The sequence below is a fragment of the Heptranchias perlo genome, chromosome 1, assembly GCF_035084215.1.
Source record: "Heptranchias perlo isolate sHepPer1 chromosome 1, sHepPer1.hap1, whole genome shotgun sequence".
NCBI classification, from domain to species: Eukaryota; Metazoa; Chordata; class Chondrichthyes; order Hexanchiformes; family Hexanchidae; genus Heptranchias; species Heptranchias perlo.
The window spans coordinates 125,217,042-125,234,762 of record NC_090325.1 but is presented as its reverse complement, the minus strand read 5'-3'; the positions used below and the strand labels follow the sequence as shown (position 1 = coordinate 125,234,762).

Below are 17,721 nucleotides of genomic sequence, written 5' to 3'. Positions count from 1 at the left end.
ATTTGAGTAGCCTCCATGCTGTCTGAAAAATCTAATTGTTAATAAAAGTTCTGGGTTTCTTCTTTGGCCTCCACAAGGCCATGTTCTGTAAGCAATTACATAGGATCAGGTGTAAAAAACATTTGTGGCTTCTGCCATTGCTAGGGAAATGCTGGACACCTGAACCTTACAGGTGGCCCTTGCATCAAGGATTCAAAGATTTCAAATCACAGAAAATATATCGGAAGATATATTTCTCAATTCTACTTCCATTTTCATATGGCCATATACACTCCGCTGCCAAGCCCAGCTGTTGTAAAATGGAGGTGAGCTGCATCCAGAGGTGGAGATAGGGTGGAGCACATCTCTGAGCACTTTTCAGTCCCCACTTGGCCCAGATCCACTGAAAAAAATTAGTTGGGGGGGTGGGGGGAGGAGGAAAGTGTAAGCCATGGTGTTTAAGTCTTGCATAAAATTAAAATGTACAGAACAGCGTTATTTCCCAGTAATCCACTATAGATACACTGCAGTGACTATCACAAGCTATAATCATTCAATGGAGACATAATCAGGCATCAACTGAATGGAGTTTACTTGCTGTCAATGGCATCCATAACATCCGCTACTGAATCCCATGGCAACAACCGATGAGACCTTATATCCATCTATCTACAGTAATTAGATAATAGCTGTTCATATAATTATGTGTGAGTTGAAGTGATGACAATGGAAAAAATGTTATCTTGAACTTTGGATGATAAACTATTCAGACTTTTATCTCATGGTCCACAGCTCATCTGAACCTGTCACTTTGATTATTTTGTTCTAATCACATCCACCCACTCTGTATGTAAATCATTGGCCTTGAATTTACACAGTAGGATATGTATTAATGCTTGACGTGTTTACCTCAAATTCCTCCACTATTTTAACAAAGCTTTAACACACTTACGTTAAACAGGTTAACATTTCCACTAAAATAGAAGTAAGAACAATTTCAGATAAACACATAAAGCTTTCGCACACCAGTTTCTGTGGCATATTTTCAAATCCATTATCTTTCAATGACTGTATTAGAATCATTATTTAATCAAATTAAAATCAGCAATATACATGTTTTACTATAATAGAAAAGTTGTACTAAAAATAAACATAAATCTTTGGTATAAAAAATGCACAATAGAAACTGTGGATTTTCAATACTCACTAATATATAACAAAAAGTACTTAAATACTCATTACAATTTGTTTCCATAAGTAGACCAGATCTCCTATGATCTGAAACCTGTTAACCATGTCTGGGATAGCTCAGAATTAACATTAATTCTCTAATTGTGGTATTGACTAATGGAGACCATGTGGAAATAACCATCACATTTTCTTAGCTCTCTCTAAAGGAAGTAAATATCATGCATCAGGCCAATGTGTACAGGCTAAAACTAGCAGATTTGTTTTCAGGCAAAATAATACGTAGAAGCAGTGAGAAGCAACAAAATACTGAGAGCACAGTAATTAAAAACAATTTTAAAAATCAGTCCACAAGGGGTTAAAATACTCTTTTTAGAATATTTTTCTTCCACAGCTTGACAAATGACTGGACATTTAGATGAAGATGACCTTTGTAGACCTTCACAATGAAATGTATGTGGATGACACTAATTTCCAGTCCACCCATGGAACTTGATCCTCACCTTCAACCATTCTAAAACCTGGTATGAAAAAATGCAGTACGTTCTTCATGAAAAAGTAGCAAACCTTTCATGGTTGAGGAGGGAGAATTTTTTGATCTTAATAATGTGATGCACGAACGATGTGAAGATGTCTTTTAACTTGATTTACATCATCAGTTCTTGGAGTAGAATTTCCATGGGATTCCCCACTCCACTGCCATAACTGCGGAAGATTAGCAGAAACTAGTGCCGGAAACAGCTATTTACACCATTTCTCCGGGATTTCTACCGATCTCCTGCTGAAGTTATAGAATAGAATCATAGAAGTTACAACATGGAAACAGGCCCTTCGGCCCAACATGTCCATGTCGCCCAGTTTATACCACTAAGCTAGTCCCAATTGCCTGCACTTGGCCCATATCCCTCGATACCCATCTTCCCCATGTAACTGTCCAAATGCTTTTTAAAAGACAAAATTGTACCCGCCTCTACTACTGCCAGCGGGGGATTGGGAGAACCCTACAGGAATTACTGGAGCACAAATTTAGAAGAAAAAGTTGTGCAAACTCTATCATGGACAAATTGCTCTTTTAATACATTTTTGAATTGTTGCAAATTTTTCAACCTGACATATATAAAATGACTACTTCTGTCACCTCTGCTTGTGCTTGACTTTTTCAACTTCTTTCTTATTATACTAGTACAGTTTTTATTAATCAACGTCTGTCTCTCACGCTGTCCAATGGTTTTGTGCATAAACCTTAATTCAGCGTTTCTTCTCACAGACACGGTGGATTCTTGCAATTGCAATGTATTCATCTTCAACTTCACACAAGCTGACAGACCTGACAAATTTTTGATTAAATTCTCTTTGGACATGTTTCTGAGCAAAACGGTCACACTTTTTTCCTCACAGAATATGTTATAATCATGTATTGATTCTTTACTTCAACCTGTCATGACTCACTATTCTGACTGATTGACATTTTTGATGAGCATGCAGGACAGTTTCAGAGGCGTATGAGGGTTGAAACATTGGCAAACTGGTTTTATGTTTTAAATCCCAGATTTGGCCTGGGGAATTTCTGTACCTGCTTTAAAGCAAAATTAGGGAATATTTTGCTCCATTCACTAATGACAGCAGTGTGGGTCTAAAGTGAATAAGACAGTGCTATCGCATCCAACCTTTTTGCTAAATTATCCTGAAAAAGCAAACAACCCAAAAAACATAAAATATTAATCTGACACCACATTTTTGATAAACGTTCCTATATCTACAACTGCACTGCCCCATTAACTCATTATATTTTTAAATTAAGAATTTAAATAGTTAAATTGCAAAACAATAGAATGATAACTAAATAAAAAATATTTTATACATACTTAATTTCTCTTTTTGTTCTCATGAAAGGATGCCACTATTTATTAAACCATTATATTAGGCATCCATTTATCAAGACCAGATACTTCTAGATCAGCTATAATAAAGCTGTATGCAGAGTAAACCTTGCTCTCTAGCTCAGTGGTAGCACTCTTGTCTTTGAGTCAGAAGATTGTGGGTTTAAGTCCCACTACAGATTTGAACTCTTAATCTAAACTGATGATTCAGTGCAGTACTGAGGGAGACCTATATTGTTGGAGGAGCTGTCTTTCAGGGGAGATGTTATACTGAGGCCCAGCCTATGTGTTCAGGTGGAAGTAAAAGATTAGCTGGCATCTTTTTTGAAGAAGAGCAAGGAGTCCTCCTAGTGTTTTAACCAACACCCCTCCTTCAACTACACCACCAAACAGGATTGATTAGTAATTCATTTCATTGTTCTTTGTGGGACCATACTGTGCACAAATTAGCTGCTGCATTTGCCAATAAAACAACAGTAACCATGCTTCAAAAAGTAATTCATTGGATATGAGTCACTTTGGGGTGTTCTAAGGACATGAAAGGCACCATATAAATGCAAATCTTTTGTCCTTTCTGAATTCCTAGATTGAATTTTTCTGATCTCCCTCAGTGAAATTATGGGTGTAACTGGAGAGGCTGCAGCAGAAAATTGGTTGGAAATATGCTTTGCCTTTTCCCGGCCCATTTTCCCACTGGCCAACTTCAATATGCTCGCTCTTTTATGGGCTGGTGTATTTCAACAGTAAGCAAATGAAGGGATGGATTATCCAACGTATTTTCCATCATTTGCACATAGCAACACTGGACTTCAGGGACACTTGTTCCTTCCTAGCATCCACCATTGCCATGGCAGTGGAAAGGGGGACATTTATTTTTTTTAATTCAGAGAGCCAGTGCAATTGATTGCCTTGGGACTGGATTGAATAACATTTTTAAAAATGCAATGTTATTCCAAAACACTGAGGCCTCCACCACTGTTAAGCCATGGCAGACTTCTGAGGCCTACGGCAATAAAACTCCACCCTATCTTTGGCTGGAAGATTGGCCAGGGTCACAAGTGTATCCTTAGACTGGGTGGAAATCACGACACACCCTAATTTCACAACAGCATAAAATCTGGACCTTAGTCTCCGAAGAGTTCTTCCTAGTGCACCAGATTGAATTTTCCCATCTCCCACATCAACTGTCTATAGACTTCCTGGGGAACATTGTCTGGTTGCTGCCAATTTATGCTGAGTTTTGTGCCGTGAACCCATGCCAGCTGGAATCTTTACAGGTAGCTGAATAAGGAAACTTTTATCATGTTGAAGTAGTACTGGATTTAAACACTAGATTAATTCCTGGGATGAGAGGGTTGTCCTTTGAGGAGAGGTTGAGTAGAATGGGCCTATACTCTCTGGAGTTTCGAAGAATGAGAGGTGATCTCATTGAAACATATAAGATTCTGAGGCGGCTGGACAGAGTAGATGCTGAGAGATTATTTCCCTTGGCTGGAGAGTCCAGAACTGGGGGCATAGTCGCAGGATAAGAGGTCGGCCATTTAGGACTGGAATGAGGAGGAATTTCTTCACTCAGAGGTTTGTGAATCTTTGGAATTCTCTACCCCAGAGGACTGTGGATGCTGAGTCTCTGAATATATTCAAGGCTGAGATAGGTAGATTTCTGGACTCTAGGGGAATCAAGGGATATGGGGATTGGGAGCGAAAGTGGAGTTGAGGTCGAAGATCAGCCACAATCTGATTAAATGGCAGAGCAGGCTCGAGGGACCATGTGGCCTACTCCAGATCCTATTTCTTATAGAACCATAGAAAAGATACAGCACAGAAGGGGGCCATTCGGCCCATTGTGTCCGCGCCAGCTCGAAGAACAACCAGGTGCCCATTCTAATCCCGCCTTCTAGCACCCGGTCCGTAGCCCTGCAGCTTACAGCACTTTAGGAGCAGGTCCAAGTACTTTTTAAAAGAGTTGAGGGTTCCTGCCTCTACCAGCAATTCAGGCAGCGAATTCCATACACCCACCACCCTCTGGGTAAAAATGTTTTTCCTCATGTCCCCTCTAATCCTTCCGCCAATCAGCTTAAATCTATGTCCTCTAGTTCTTGAACTCTCCGCTAGTGGAAACAGGTACTTCCTGTCTACTCTATCTGGGCCCCTCATAATTTTGTACACCTCAATCAAGTCACCCCTCAGCCTCCTCTGCTCCAAGGAAAACAACCCCAGCCTATTCAATCTCTCCTCGCAGCTGCAATTTTCAAGCCCTGGCAACATTCTTGTAAATCTTCTCTGCACTCTCTCCAGAGCAATTACGTCCTTCCTGTAATGTGGTGACCAGAACTGCGCACAATACTCCAGCTGTGGCCTTACCAGCATTTTATACAGTTCTATCATTACATCCCTGCTTTTGTATTCTATACCTCGGCTAATAGCGGAGAGCATTCCGTATGCCTTCTTCACAACCTTATTTACCTGCCACCTTCAGGGACCTGTGCACATGCACTCCAAGGTCTCTCACTTCCTCTACCCCTCTCAATATATTCCGTTTACTGCGTATTCCCTTTTACTATTTGCCCTCCCTTGGTGCATTACCTCACACTTCTCCGGGTTGAACTCCATTTGCCACATATGTTCTTATGATTCCTCGAGGTGGAACGGCATTACACTTAGCCAGTACAATACCTATCACATCTACAGATTTCATTTTAATATTTGACATTTCCAGTGATATTAAGAGTTCAATGCCTATCTTTTACAGGTTATTTGTTGATGCTTTGTATGCCAGTTCCAGACTCCAGGAGAGCAATTTTTAAATTCAGCAAAGGCCGAAAACTATTGGTAATGGATTGGTCGTCCATTATATACTCTGCCCGATTTTTCCTTTAGGAACATAGGAACAGCGGTTGGCCATTATGTCCCTCGCATCTATTCCGTCATTCAATTAGATAATAGCTGCTCTGTACCTCAACTCCATTTACCCTCCCTTGTTCTATATTTCTTGATACTCTTACCTAATAAAAACCTACTGATCTCAGTCTTGACAATTTCAATTGGCCCAGCATGCATAGCCATAACTTCCACGGGATATCAGCACAAACTCCAGAGAAATGTGTAAACATCTGAAAACGAAGTTACAGCAGGAGATTGGGACAACCCCCGAAGAAATTCTCGGCCTATCTATTTTCCAGGAACAACAGTAACATCAATTGTGAGGAAGTTACTGGAATCTATCATCAGGGACAGAGTGACTGAGCACTTGGACAGGTATCTGCTGATCAAAGACAGTCAGCATGGATTTGTGAAGAGTAGGTCATGTCTAACTAATCTAGATGATTTTTTTGAGTCTATGACCAGCATAGTGGTTAGAGGAGTGTCTATGGAGATTGTCAATATGCACTTCCAGAAGGCATTTGATAAGGTTTCTCACAAGGGATTGTCAAAAATGAGAGCGCATGGAGATGGGGTTTGTATACAGCAAACATGGCAGGAGGCGGCTGATCTTTTGAATGTTGTGCTCCCCTCCTATAAAATCTCCAGGCTCTCTTCACTGAAAGGCGGCAGTTTTACAACAGTAAAAGTAACTGTTCATTTTTCAAGAAAACAACAAAGATAAGATGAAGCATCAACTCTTCAACTTTTTCTGAGGCAATTTTCCTGACAGAAGAGGGGATTTTGCCCAGCATGTTGGTATGGAGTACAAAGAGGCCCATAGGACTGCTCTTGTAGGGGCTGCACAGCTGCTTTAACTTTAAGGGTACGGTAGCATAGTGGTTATGTTACTGAACTAGTAATCCAGAGACCTGGATTAATAATCTGGAGTCATGAGTTCAAATCCTGCAACGGCAGCTGGGGAATTTAAAATTCAATTAATTAAATAAAATCTAGAATTAAAATACCATTATCAGTAATGGTGGCCATGAATCTACCGGGTGGTCGTAAAAACCCATCCAGTTCACTAATTAGTCCTTTAGGGAAGGAAACCTGCCGTCCTTACCCGGTCTGGCCTTTCTGTGACTCCAGACCCACAGCAATGCGATTGATTCTTAATTGCCCTCTGAAATGGCCTAGCAAGCCACTCAATTGTACAATCTCGCTAAAAAAAGTCATAACAAGAATAAAACAGGACGGATCACCCGGCACCGGACACGACAAAGGCAAACCAAGCCCAGTCGAACCTGCAAAGTCCTCCTCACTAACATCTGGGGACTTGTGCCAAAATTGGGAGAGCTGTTCCACAGATTAGTCAAGCAACAGCCTGACATAGTCATACACACAGAATCATACCTTTCAGCCAATGTCCCAGACTCTACCATCACCATCCCTGGGTATGTCCTGTCCCACCGGCAGGACAGACCGACCAGAGGTGGCGGTACAGTGATATACAGTCAGGAGGGAGTGGCCCTGGGAGTCCTCAACATTAACTCCGGACCCCATGAAATCTCATGGCATCAGGTCAAACATGGACAAGGAAACCTCCTGCTGATTACCACCTACTGTCCTCCCTTAGCTGATGAATCAGTCATCCTCCATGTTGAGCACCACTTGGAGGAAGCACTGAGGGTAGCAAGGGCACAGAATGTACTCTGGGTGGGGGGACGTCAATGTCCATCACCAAGAGTGGCTCGGTAGCACCACTACTGACCGAGCTGGCCGAGTCCTGAAGGACATAGCTGCCAGACTGGGCCTGCGGCAGGTGGTGAGTGAACCAACATGAGGGAAAAACCTACTTGACCTTGTCCTCACCACTCTACCTGTCGCAGATGCATCTGTCCATGACAGTATTGGTAGGAGTGACCATCGCACAGTCCTCGTGGAGACGAAGTCCCGTCTTTGCACTGAGGACACCATCCAACGTGTTGTGTAGCACTATTACTGTGCTAAATGGGATAGATTCAGAACAGATCTAGTAGCTCAAAACTGGGCATCAATGAGGCGCTGTGGGCCAGCAGCAGCAGAATTGTATTCCAGCACAATCTGTAACCTCATGGCCTGGCATATTCTTCACTCTACCATTACCAACAAGCTAGAGGATCAACCCTGGTTCAATGAGGAGTGTAGAAGAGCATGCCATGAGCAGCACCTAGGCATACCTAGAAATGATGGTGCCAACCTGGTGAAGCTACAACACAGGACTACATGCATGCTAAACAGCGGAAGCAACATGCTATAGACAGAGCTAAGCGATTCCACAACAAACGGATCAGATCAGAGCTGTGTCGTCCTGCCACATCCAGTCATGAATGGTGGTAGACAATTAAACAACTAACGGGAGGAGGAGGCTCTGTAAACATCCCCATCCTCAATGATGGTGGAGTCCAGCATGTGAGTGCAAAAGACAAGGCTGAAGCGTTTGCAACCATCTTCAGCCAGAAGTGCCGAGTGGCTGATCCATCTCTGCCTCCTTCCGATATCCCCACCATCACAGAAGCCAGTCTTCAGCCAATCCATGTGATGGTAAGAAACGGCTGAGTGCGCTTGATACAGCAAAGGCTATGGGCCCTGACAACATCCTGGCTGTAGCGCTGAAGACTTGTGCTCCAGAACTAGCCGCGTCTCTAACCAAACTGATTCAGCACAGCTACAACACTGGCATCTACCCGACAATGTGGAAAATTGCCCAGGTATGTCCTGTCCACAAAAAGCAGGACAAATCCAATCCGGCCAATTACCGCCCCATCAGTCTACTTTCAATCATCAGCAAAGTGATGGAAGGTGTCGTCCACAGTGCTATCAAGCAACACTTACTCACCAATAACCTGTTCACCAATGCTCAGTATGGGTTCCGCCAGGACCACTTGGCTCAAACCTCATTACAGGCTTGGTCCAAACAGGGACAAAAGAGCTGAATTCCAGAGGTGAGGTGAGAGTGACTGCCCTTGGCATCAAGGCGTTTGACCGAGTGTGTTACCAAGGATCCCTTGTAAAATTAAAGTCAATAGGAATCGGGGGAAAACTGTCCAGTGGCTGGAGTCGTACCTAGCACAAAGGAAGATGGTAGTGGTTGTTGGAGGCCAATCATCTCAGCCCCAGGACTTTGCTGCAGAAGTTCCTCAGGGCAGTGTCCTAGGCCTAATCATCTTCAGCTGCTTCATCAATGACCTTCCCTCCATCATAGGGTCAGAAATGGGGATGTTCGCTGATGATTGCACAGTGTTCAGTTCCATTCGCAACCCCTCAGATAATGAAGCAGTCCGTGCCCACATGCGGCAAGACCTGGACAACATCCAGGCTTGGGCTGATAAGTGGCAAGTAACATTCGCGCCAGACAAGTGCCAGGCAATGACAATCTCCAACAAGGGAGAGTCTAACCACCTCCCCTTGACATTCAATGGCATTACCATCGCCGAATCCCCCACCATCAACATCCTGGGGGTCACCATTGACCAGAAACTTAACTGGACCAGCCATATAAATATTGTGGCTACAAGAGCAGGTCAGAGGCTGGGTATTCTGCGGTGAGTGACTCACCTCCTGACTCCCCAAAGCCTTTCCACCATCTACAAGGCACAAGTCAGGAGTGTGATGAAATACTCTCCACTTGCCTGGATGAGTGCGGCTCCAACAACACTCAAGGAGCTCGACACCATTCAGGACAAAGCAGCCCGCTTGATTGGCACCCCTTCCACTACCCTAAACATTCACCCCCTCCACCACTGGCTGCAGTGTGTAGCATCCACAGGATGCACTGCAGCAACTCGCCAAGGCTTCTTTGACAGCACCTCCCAAACCCACGACCCCTACCACCTAGAAGGACAAGGGGAGCAGGGACATGGGAACAACACCACCTGCACGTTCCCCTCCAAGACACACACCATCCCAACTTGGAAATATATCACCGTTCCTTCATCGTCGCTGGGTCAATATCCTGGAACTCCCTTTCTGTCAGCATTGTGGGAGAACCTTCACCACGCGGGCTGCAGCGGTTCAAGAAGGCAGCTCACCACCACCTTCCCAAGGGCAATTAGGGATGGGCAATAAGTGCTGGCCTTGCCAGCGATGCCCACATCCCATGAATGAATTTTTAAAAAGTTAAGTCAATCAATCAGTCCTTGACACATCAAGCTGCCTTGCTGTGCATCAGCCAGGACTACTTCTCCTCCTTTTCCACCACCTTCTCTTCATCCTCGCCAGGGAAGGGCGCAGGCTCACCTTCCTGCTTTTCTGGCAGCATTGGTTCCCCTCTTCTAATAGTGAAGTTGTGCAGATGATCTTTGAAACCTTCTTTGCTGCTTCAGAGCAGGACCTCACATGATCTATCCAGACATTGGAAACCTAGCTTCAACATTCTAATATGTTCAATGATAATTCGGGTGGAAGCTTGAGTCTCACCCATCCATTCATCCTGCTCCTTCATTTAGTTGTTGCAAGATTATGGCCACTGTTAGGGTATCTTGCGGTCACCTAGATTATTTTGGTGTGATAGCCCAAGACTACCTGAATGTTGATCAAATACAATCCTTTTAGATTTATTTATACCATGGGCTTTTTATTTGGCTCTGCACTTTTAGGAACCCAGCCACCGTGGAGAGGTGCTGGGCTGTCTCCAGTAGTTCCCTCCTTTCCATTGGGAAAGCGGCTTGCGTTGTCCCACGTGATACATTGATGTTTGGATGATTAACTAATCTGGCAAATGTCACCAGTTGTTGCTTGAAACAAGCTGGTTGTATAAAAGGTGCTGTTCAAGCCAGCATATGCACAAAGTGCTGCCTCAAAATCTTCATAACCTTTGTTCTCACACAATCAGGTGCTCAGCCCTAAGTGTGCAGAGGCCTACCCACCCCATTCCATGGGTCATGCATGCTGTTTGCAAGGGGCCGCTCCCTAGGTGTACCACCACAGAATCATCCTATATCTAGATATACATAAACTAGCCCCATAGCAAGGATGTTGGTTAGTTAAGGCTCTAGATGAGGGTGAACAAGTTCCCATATCAAATCTAATTATTACCTCTTTAAATTAATGGTAGATATTGTGCAACAAGTGGGTTTCCAGCAGGGATTCTGTACTACTTAACTTTTGTTATCAGAATGTAATTTGAGAATATTCTGGCTCTTTCTTCGTTGATTGAGTCGGTGACATTAGAAAAATAAACCACTGTTGTGCACTCTACTTTTGGCAGTCATCCAGGCTTTTGCATAAATTTATCAAAATTCTGAGGGGACCTATAAAATACCTGCATTCTCGGCCAGAAGGAAAGTGCTAAATCCTGCTTTCTGCACAGCTAGGCAATCTATAAAAACTTGCAAAAAAAAATGGTTTGCTGCAAATCACTGCAACAGAGACCACAGGTTCTTTGCCTAGCAGACGTTTGCAGATCACATGATGCTTGTATGGGCGGTTTTTTTTTGTTTGTTGCTTGCATCGCTCAGCTGTGCCTGAGAGTAGGAGGCTTGGCAGCGTGGGACTTGTCTGCAATGAAGGATGTACCAAGTAAAACAACGTCTCTCATTTCACAGTCAAGTCTGTTTCTCTACCAGCCCAGCTGGTGTTACTTCGAGCTGCAGCAAATGGAAACATCACAAGGCTTCGTTAGTCTGAATTTTGGGGACATCAGATGATGTAAGTGCTGATTCACTGTGATAGATTTCTCGACTTATCAGCAATTCAGATAAAGTTGGTTGCAGAAAGTCATGCCTGGTATTTCAGCCTGGTATTAAAAGCGAAAGCCCATTTCTCTGTATTAATTAAAAATGTCTTAACGCAGACAGCAGAACGCTGGTATTTAAATCCTAAGGTTCATTATTTTTGCTGTTGTAGGCGTTTCCTGAAAACATAGCTCAAGATTGCAACGTTTCGTTTGCCTGGACTGACCAGAACATTGCCACAAACTGCCATTAGGACCTTCACAACAGTGACTATGATGTCTGGTCGCTGGCCTATCTGAAGTGCTATAAACCCAGAAGAGAAGAGGAGAGAAAAATGGAACAAAGATATTTAGTGAAAGAGACAGGTGTTTGAAACAAGAAGAAAGAATGGGTGAGGTCGCTTTAACAATGGAACGGTGAGTGGATGCGAATAGGAAAGGATTTTGCACTCAAATGACTGTTACTGAAACTGATAGTTGAGACTGGCATTACATTGTTTATCGCTGACTTTAATTTCAGTTTCAGGTACACCCGTCGTAAGATGATCCATGAGTTGAACGGAAACTCAAATGGTAGATGAGTTTAACAAAAAGTATAAGAATACACCCCACATAGAAATAACACTCCTCTGTCATCCAGGCGTTTGTTGCACTTGTGGATCATTACATAAGCAGTCTGGCACTGAAAACAGTGAACTGTCAGCAATGTAGAACTGATCGTACCCACCAGTTTCAATAAGTCATTTGGTTACGGTTCCTACTCACATCCACCCGCTGCTTCAAGTTTATAATGATTTCATCCATTCTCTCCTCTGGTTTCAAATGCCTGTCTCTCATAAAAATAACTTCCAACAATTTTTTTTATTGCCTTTCTCTTTTCTGCACTTCAGTTGGGGGCCAGCGACCAGCTGTCATGAAGCCTTTAATGCTCTAGTAGTGGAAGATTATTGAAAATTTGAATGTTTTTAAATTTCAGCAAGCAGCTATGACAACAAAAGCATTGATTCTCAGCCATTAAATGCCATTGTCCAATTGTCACTGATAAGTATTATTTTTGATAAGGAGTAGCTTTCCTCTTAACAAAATATGTGAATGCTGCAGTGAACTGAACTCCAGTTTTAGAAATCTGATTACTATTACTAGATTACTATTTGTAAACATTGTGCTTTAAAAAACACTTTACATTAATCCTTAACATTACAGATTAGAGTAGAATAAGAAGCCATGGGATTGAAATTGTGCTCCGTGATATTGGTAACAAATAAGAATTTTATCAAAATCTTCTGCTATTTTATTGAAAGCATTAATTCATTAAAATAAACAGGCTAATGCCTTCATCAAAATGGCAGATAAAGGAATTTCATACAAATACATTAATGGGCTCGATTTTCAAATCGAAGTCCGGGTGGGTTGGGGGTGGGCATCGAAAATCAGGAAAATCCTGAGCGGGTAAGGAACCCGGCTCCAACCCGCTGACTTCCGCGTCTCACACAGACGCATCTGTGTGCGCGCGCGGTTCTGGAATCCGAACGTCCCGCCAGCAATTAAAGCCAGCGGGACGATAATTAAAGAAGCAAATGTACCTCATTGAGGAACTTAAGGTACTTTATTTGTTATGTAGTAGTTAGTTACAGCAATTTTCAACTTACCTGGGCAGCTTTCCCAGGGCTACCGATTCACGCCTGGTGAAACAGGGCATGAAAGGCCGGATCAGGCAAAAATAAACAAACTAAATTGAATAAAATAACATGTCACAAAGTTAAAAAAATAAATAAACCTCCCTTTCAAACAATCTCACCTGCATCCCCCTGCTCCGATGTCCAATATCTCACCCCCCGATGTCTCTTCTCCAATGTCTCACCACCTGATGTTTCCTGATGTCTCCCCCCCCCCCCTCCCTCGACGATGTCCGATGTCCCCCCAGATCTTTGTGCCCCCGATCTTTTTCCCTCCCCCGATCTTTGTTCCTCCCCCTCCCCCCACTCTCTGTTCCAGTGCCGGATGACCTCTCTCTCTCTCTCTTTCCCCCCTTCAGCGTCGCAGCTCCTGTCAGACAGAAGCTGCCCGGCGCGAAACCTGGTAACAAGAACAATGAGCACCAATAACCTCGCGGTCGCGTGGGGAACAGTACGATTTTATTATCCGAGTTTGCCACGTGCCCATTGACCCCGCCCTACTGCCATCCCGCTGCCATTTGAAAATCGAGCCCAGAGTGTTTGCTATTAATATTGCACAGTGCAATTTCAGCCCAAATGTATCTGATTGTTGGACCCAAGCTGACCAATTATCAAACTGTGACTGGTAGATAACATGAAATAGTTGATGTGAAAGTAAGAATAACAGAACATTTATCCAAACTCACCAGTGGGTTTGTAATGGGCAGGTGTATAAGGATTCACTACTGGTGGAAAATAATCAGCACTAACAGCTCTATTAACTAAGATTTTGATAATTTTGTAAGACCTCTCATTCCTACCAGCAAGTAAACATAGAACTGGTTCCTGCATTACTCGGGGCACAACTTCAGCTATGTCTGTGAAAGAAAGAGTTAAAAATGTACAGGAGCTGGGAAAAGACCAGGGAAAGGGAATTGGAGTAAATTGCCCTGAGTTGGAGCCAGCACCAGCAGAGGTATGATGGGACAAATAGCTTCCTTCTGTGTTGATATTTCCATGACTTTATTTACCGTCTAATACTGCGCATTCTCAAAACCTGTAAAAAAAAAAATTAGACCTAGGTTAATAAATCCTCTGATACTCCACTGGTACCCTATTTAGAAAACAATGTTTTTTCCCTCCTCCCCTCCTGAAAGTGCTGACTCAGCAGTGAGTGTCAATGGACTATTTAACCATGGGGGAAGGGCAGTACTGATAAGCATGATCCTGTCCACCCCTATACCCACATACATGTACTTTCCACTTCAAGTGATCAGGATTAGAAACCTTTGCTGATTTTTATCGCTCCCTGGACCAGGGCAGTTGAGACCAGTTGTTGCACCTCAAAGCCACCTTGGCTGAGATCAACTAACTCAGCACACACTGGGGATTGGACCTGGCACCTCCTAATCTGCATGGCTCAATTCCACATCAGCAATGCAGCTACTTACTGAGCCATCAGCTGTTGCCCGTCTGAACATATGAAAATGAAGGACAGATAAAGACTAGCTAGTCCATTGAGTCTGACCCATTCAGCCCTGTTGCAACTAGGCAACACAACCCCCAATGCTCCCCACCCACAAGCAGCCATGTAATCTCCTGGGAGAGGCAAAAAACAGATTAAAAAAAATAAACCCTAGGCTAATTCAGGGAAATAGGAATCCTGGGAAATTCCTCTGCAAACCGCCCCCCCACAAGTGATCAAACCGAGTCCCAGGAGACCACAGTGCCCATGAGGTACATCACCTAACATCCCACCTATCTTTTGTACACAGTGATATCAGCCTCCTCCAGAACCTAGTCCAGCTAAATGAATCCATGCCGTAGGTGCTTTTATCACCAGTTAATGCTAATAGGAATTAGAACAACAAAGCTTTAGCCCTATGGAAAATCCAGGCTTAAAATCCTTCTCGCTAAGTAGTTTGTGCAGATTCCTAAACACTAACATTCTTATTTTGTATCTTTATTATTCATTAAAAGAAAGAACTTGCACTTATTTAGTACCTTTCACGACCTCAGGACATCCCAAAGCACTTTATAGCCAATGAAGTACTTTTGAAATGTAATGGAGGAAACATGGCAGCCAGTTTGTGCACAGCAAACTCCCACAAACAGCAATATGATAATGACCAGTTAATCTGTTTTAGTGATGTTGATTAAGGGATAAATATTGGCCAGAATACCTGGGATTACTCCCCTGTTCTTCTTCGAAATAGTGCATTGGGATCTTTTTGCGTACACCTGAGAAGGCAAATGGGGCCTCGGTTTAACGTCTCATCAGAAAGACGGCACCTCCGACAGTGCAGCACTCCCTCAGTACTGCACTGGAATGTCAGCCTAGATTTTTATGCTCAAGTCTCTGGAATCGGTCTTGAACCCATGACCTTCTGACTCAGAACCACAACTGATGCAATTATGTTAATTTATAGGTAATATTTTTGAAGTTTTTTTTGTTCCACTATTGGCGGCTGTATCTTCAGCTGCCTGGGTCCTAAGCTCTGGAATTCCCTCCCTAAACCTTGCAAGGGGAATGGAATATAAAAATAAAGATGTTTTGCCACAGTTGTACAGGGCATCGGTGAGACCACATCTAGAATACTGTGTGCAGTTTTGGTCTCCTTATTTAAGAAAGGACATAATTGCTTTGGAGGCAGTTCAGAGAAGGTTCACTCGATTGATTCCTTGGATGAGGAGGTTATTTTATGAGGAAAGGTTGGACAAGTTGGGCCTGTATACATTGGAGTTCAAAAGAATGAGAGGTGATCTTATTGAAACATATAAGATCCTGAGAGGACTTGAAGGGGTAGATGCTGAGAGGATGTTTCCCCTTGTGGGAGAGACTAGAACTAGGGGGCACAGTTTAAAAATAAGGGGTCTCCCATTTAAGACGGAGATGAGGAGAATTTTTTTCTCTCAGAGGGTCGTGAGTCTGTGGAACTTCCCCAGAGAGCGGTGGAGGCAGGGTCATTGAATACTTTTAAGGCTGAGTTAGATAGATTCCTGATTAACATGGGAGTCAAAGGTAGACGGGAAAGTAGGGTTGAGGTCACAATCAGATCAGCCATGATCTTATCAAATGGCAGAGCAGGCGCGAGGGGCCGAATGGCCTACTCCTGTTCTTAATTCGTATGTTCATATGCATGTAACCTCTCCACTTCTCTACCTCTCTCTCCTCCTTTAAGTCACTCCTTAAATCCTACCTCTCTGACCAAGTTTTTGCTCACCTGTCCTAATATCTTCTTGTGTGGCTCAGTGTCAAATTTTGTCTGATAACGTTCCTGAGAAGTGCCTTGGGACATTTTACTACACTAAAGGCGCTATATAAATGCAAATTGTTGTTGTTGTGAGTAAATGTGTGATCCTAGCAGTGTAGTTCTACATCAGTGTGGATCAGATGATAGGTTGCAGATTCCAAGGCCTTTTTTCATTATGAATTGTATTTCATATCTGATTGAGAAAGTCCATTTGCTTATATTAGTTGGTTGCTGCAAATATTTGGAAGGCCGCAGGACCACTATTGTCCCTCTCATTCTGTCTTCTGCTACATTTTCTTTCTTCATTCCTCATTTTAGTTGCCCTACTGTAATCCCTAATAACCAATTCTGAGTCAACCATAATTTATCCTGGACACTGTTCAGTCTAATTAGGCTTTATTATTAACGGGGCTGTTTGTTATAGTCAAAGCCAGCTCTTTATCCAAGGGCACTAGAAAGGAAACAAATGCATGGCTAGCTGAGATTTGTCTGAGTCACTCCATCCATGATAACTATTCATTGGACAGGAAGGGGAGAAAGGACAAAAAATAAAGAAAAATTAACAAAATAAATTGATAAAATAATGCCAGTGGCTAAAAGAGGAAAAGAAGAAAATTAGATGCAAAAATAGAAAAGTAAGAGGAAGGGAAAACAGGAGAAGTGAAGTAAAAAGGCAGTTAACATACTGTAGTAAACATGATTGCTGGAAATCTGAAATAAGACTAAATGCTGGAAAAAATACAGCAGGTCAGTCGACAACAGACTGGTGAACAATAGGCTAACATTTCAAGGGTGGGACCCTTCATTAGGACTTGAGTTCTGAAGAAGGGTTATATTTGAAACACTAATCTAGCTTTTCTCTTTCAGATGCTGACTAATCAGCGGTGAATTTCCAGCATTTTGCCTTTTTTGTTTAACATACTAACCACTGATTGTTAAGTGAAGAGACTGTTAAACCAACCGTTACACTATCAAATGCTCCAGTCATTTCAGTCTTTGTTAATACTTCTGTACTTATTTCGCCTTCCTTCACCGGTTAATGTCCATGATCATTTCACCCCTGGTTAATGGTGGATCATATCAAATGATCTGGAATTCAGAATCTATCAACTGAGATTATATTTTACCAGTAATTTGCTGCTAATCAGCTGACCCATTTAGGGAGTTCTAATTGATCAGCACTTTAT

General features: G+C 42.8%; 1 protein-coding gene across 1 annotated transcript in view; it reads left to right on the top strand.

The window, feature by feature from the left end:
* The first annotated feature begins 11,365 nt into the window (after positions 1-11,365).
* LOC137325736 (bifunctional heparan sulfate N-deacetylase/N-sulfotransferase 4-like) overlaps positions 11,366-17,721 on the top strand; it is a 505,664-nt gene continuing 499,308 nt past the window's right edge. Inside the window, exon 1 of the mRNA XM_067990926.1 lies at positions 11,366-11,600. The gene's annotated coding sequence lies outside the window, so the exon portion shown is untranslated. The remainder of the gene's footprint in view (positions 11,601-17,721) is intronic.